Source organism: Chenopodium quinoa, unplaced genomic scaffold, assembly GCF_001683475.1.
Source record: "Chenopodium quinoa cultivar QQ74 unplaced genomic scaffold, ASM168347v1, whole genome shotgun sequence".
NCBI lineage: Eukaryota > Viridiplantae > Streptophyta > Magnoliopsida > Caryophyllales > Amaranthaceae > Chenopodium > Chenopodium quinoa.
Window position 1 is genome coordinate 9,001,878 of NW_018745448.1, and position 4,451 is coordinate 9,006,328.

General features: G+C 32.1%; 1 pseudogene; it reads right to left on the reverse strand.

Moving 5' to 3' along the window:
- Positions 1–1,666: 1,666 nt before the first annotated feature.
- On the reverse strand, positions 1,667–3,075 carry LOC110713772 (annotated as a pseudogene).
- Between the last annotated feature and the right edge of the window lie 1,376 nt (positions 3,076–4,451).

A 4,451-nucleotide genomic window follows, 5' to 3' on the forward strand; every position in this document is an offset into this window, starting at 1 on the left:
CCAATTCATAGTTCGGTGTTTTCCTCTAAAATAATTTTTTTTTTAAAAAAAGTCCAATTCTTTTTGAAAATTATATATGGCATTTCATGAACAATAATTTAAATAGCAACCACAAAATCGATAAAACAAAATGATTGCTCGTCTGTCTTCCAAAAAAGAAAAAAATACATCGATAAAATGAAAATTATTTTTGTGTTCAAAATGGGCCAACAATTAGTCCATTTCAAAAGAGGGACTATTCAATAAGATGCAGTGGGCCAGTAAAATAAAGAAAGAAGCAAAGAACTTGCAAGTAAACTGCTGGAGGATCCCACCGTTATTGGCTCCCGGCTTCAAATAAAAAAACAATAAAAATAAAAAATACTCGTAATAATCTAATATATATATATATATATATATATATATATATATATATATATATAGGGAGTTTTTTCCCGAGTTTTTAGAGAGCCACATATGATTTAATTTTCTTAGCGCGCCATGTAGGATTATAAATTCCAATTGTAGCCAATCAAATAAGAGATTATTATTTTCTTTTAGAATTAAATAATTCAAATGTCATGTAAGCAAAATTGACGAATGAGATTTTCCGGTTTAAATTAATTAAATATAAAATATTATCTTTTGATATCAGGAATTTTATCAATATATATATATATAACAAATTTTAGCACATAAATATATATAAAAAAAATTATCTTAAAAAATTCAAACAAACCGTGCATCGCACGGGCTTCATCTAGTAATAATAATAAAAATGTAGGGCTCCCTTATTTTTTTTTTTAAAATATTTTTACTTTTTTTTCTTTTTTTAATTTTTTTATTTTATTGATGTTGTTAAATATTCACTTAGTGTTTTAATAAATGAATGTTTTGAATTTTATAGAATTTTAAGAAAGCTGAAAAAAATGTTTTATTTATTTAAATAGGGAAGGAGTACGAATTTAGATCGCACCTTGCAACTAAAAGAGAAAATCTACTTCACAAGACCAAGGGAGTTTTTACACCAAAATTATACTTCGTATGTCAATAGGAGGAATAGCCCTTATTCTTATAAAAGGTTTAATTCTCTCTTCTTTTCTTAATGCGAGACACTTACATATGTTATTTGACAATTTTATACTTCAACAAATGTTTCCCTTAAATAAATGTGTTCATGTTTAGTACTTATACTAAGGCCCTGTTTGGTTTAATGTAAAAGGTTTTCATGAAAAATGAATTTTTCATTTTTTTTCCCATTTTTCTTTGTTTGGTTTGTTAAGGAGTGGAAAACATTTTTTCAAGGGTGGAAAATTCCATTCTTAATGATGGAAAACATTTTCCTTCCCAAAACAAGGGAAGACACATTTTCCTCTCTCCTCCTTACCTTCTTTTTTTTTTTTACTTTCCTCTCATAGTCTCATTCATCCTTACATTTCCACTCTTATTTTTTATTTTTCTTAGACTTTTCTTGTATGCAACCAAACAAAGGAAAACTAATTTGCAATTGTGTATTTCCTTGAAAATATGTTTTTCATGAAAACTAATTTTCCATTGAAAATGTTCCAAACGAGAAACCAAACTGGGCCTAAGTTGAAAAGTCAAGAAAAAAGTCTGAGTCAATCGGCTGGACCAAACCAAACAACTAATGGCATGGTCCAATGCGTCTTCAACACAATTAGAAATTAGCATTAATTGTCTTACACAAAAAGAATTTAAGCATTGATTGTCTTTTGGAATGTTTTGAGAATATATTTCTATATATCCAAATTATTTGATACAAATGGAAAATATTGAAAATGTAACAAACACAAGCAAATCAAACCATGTACTCCATATTAAATAAAAAAGTAACGTTCTCGAAAAAAAAAATATGAAAAAGTAAGGGATGGAGTACTAAGTTATGCCATGCAATTTTTTCACTCCAACTTATATAACACCAAAGTTTAGCAGTGTTATTATGTCGTCCCATATAAGGTTTGAATACCTTCAACATCATCTTGTTGGAGCTCTCTTTTTTTCACCCCATGATCAATGGTAGCAAACATCACTGCATTCTTATCTTGACTATGGCCGAGGCCGAGGAGGTGACCGATTTCGTGCAGCACAGCCGAGTTAAGATCCGTTTCATATAATCCAGGGTCATCACTCCAATTCTCCGTTGCATCATAATGTGACCGTCCATCAGTTGGAAAAAAAGAATGACCTAGTACTCCTCCAAGGCCATCAAAGGGAATACCATCGCCGTGGTCACCTTTCGCAAACCCAAAAACTAGATGGGACTGGCTTCCCTCGGCCACTTCCTAGAATGTGAAGGGACTATACTGTGCCCATTTGTTCAATGCATCAGCCACTATGGATTTCATGTTTTCGGCTCCGTTGACTAGGGTCTTTGACTGGATTTAGTTGGTACTCTGAAGATGGCCACATTAGTCCCTTATATGTGTACAAGGATGTTCCATACAATGTCTTTCGGCTTTTGTAGCTAGAACTTGTTTTGTCCTTTCGCATCATGTTTATACCATTGATAATGTCAGGAGAACCACATCTATAACAAAGGAGAGCAACCATATTAAATACGAATTAATATTGTTAGAGATATGAGATAAATCAATATATATAGTTACATTGCATAAATTATATTTTTAATTTGTTATCATTCAAATAATCAAATGTGTTGATAAAATTATTACTGAAACATAACGTACCAAGGTTTCATCATTTGTTCCACCGTTGCAGCATCCAAATGTCCAGTAACATTTAACCTGTAATTTTTCTGTTAAAAATAAGCTAATAACTAATCTAGAAAAATCTTGTAATTTCTAGTTAAAGCTATTTTACAATATTCTAGAATAGGCTTAAGAAAATATCTAGGAAAAATCTAAGAAAAAATCTAGCCTAGAGGGAAGTCCTAGATAATGTTAAGTCACCTAGAAAGATCTAGAGTAAAGGTATAGTAATATGTCGGTGGAAAGAACCGACTTACACCTACTATAAATAAGAGTAGGAGTAGCCATGCAATGTAATTCACTTCATGCAATAATAATTTCATCCTTGCAACCCATCACGTACTACTTCCACTTCTATTTCCAACATTTGGTATCAAGAGCCACAATACCCATAGCCTTCCTATAATATCATACACATATTATTCCAAACACAACATAATATATAATGGCCAATAACAATGTGAGTTTTCCCATTCCAACTTTTGGGGGAGAAAGCTATGATTTTTGGAAAATTAAAATGAAGACGATGCTAAGGTCATATGGACTATGGAGCTATGCCGACAAAGGTTATAATGAACCTGAAGATGAAAGCAGCCTAAGTGATGCTCAAAGGAAGAGACTTGAGGAGGAAAGGATGAAGGATGCAAAGGCATTATATCTCATACAAAATGCGGTGAAAGATACCATTTTTCCAAGAATTATGAGGGCTAATACAGCAAAGGAGGCATGGGAGATTCTACAACAAGAGTTCCAGGGAGATAGCAAGGTGAGAAGTATTAAACTTCAATCTTTAAGAAGAGATTTTGAAAATTTAAGGATGAAAGATAATGACTTGGTTAAAGATTATTTTTCAAGAATTATTGAGATTGTTAATCAAATGAAATCATATGGAGAAGAAATTTCGGATGAAAAAATTGTGAAGAAAATTCTAGTATCATTAAATGACAAATTTGACAATATAGTTACAATAATTGAAGAAACAAAAGATTTATCCAACATAACTGTTGAACAACTTATGGGATCTCTGGAGTCCCATGAACAAAGAAAAATTCGTCAAAGTAATGATGAAGACATGATGGAGACCGCGCTTGCAGCAAAATTTTCCCTTAAACCAGGGGAAATCAAGAGAAATGGGTCCATGAAGAAGGTCGAGGGTGAAGATGAAGAAGATTTACCAAAATACAAAGGTATGGAGAATAAATTATTTTGTAAAATTTGTAAGAGAACTAACCATGATAGTGCAGATTGCTACTTCAAAGGAAAAGCACAATGTTGGATATGCAAAAAGTTCGGCCATGTTGGAAAGAATTGCAGGTTCAAGAAAGCTGATGTGGAAATTGCCAATTTTGGCAAGGAAGATAATGAAGAAAGCTTGTTTTGAAGAAGAAAATAAGAGGTTGCTAATGACAAGTGCATTAGCAGAAATATTTGGTGACATGAGCACCAAAATTAAAAGGAAAAATAAAGGAGATATATTCGAAAGGAGAATTTGGGAGATCTCTGGTGACACGAGCATCAGATCAGTTAGAAAGATGGTAACACGAGTACCAAAATTAAACAACAAAATTAAGGTTGGTAACATGAGTACCAACACAATGACAAGAAGAAAAGTCAAGATTAGAAGTTGTCGGTGACAAGAAAAAAGAAACATCATCAGAGGCCGTTGGTGACAAGAGCATCAACAAACAATCGAAAGAATATTTTGAGAAGACGACGTACAGTTTGGTGTACAAGATTTTTCAG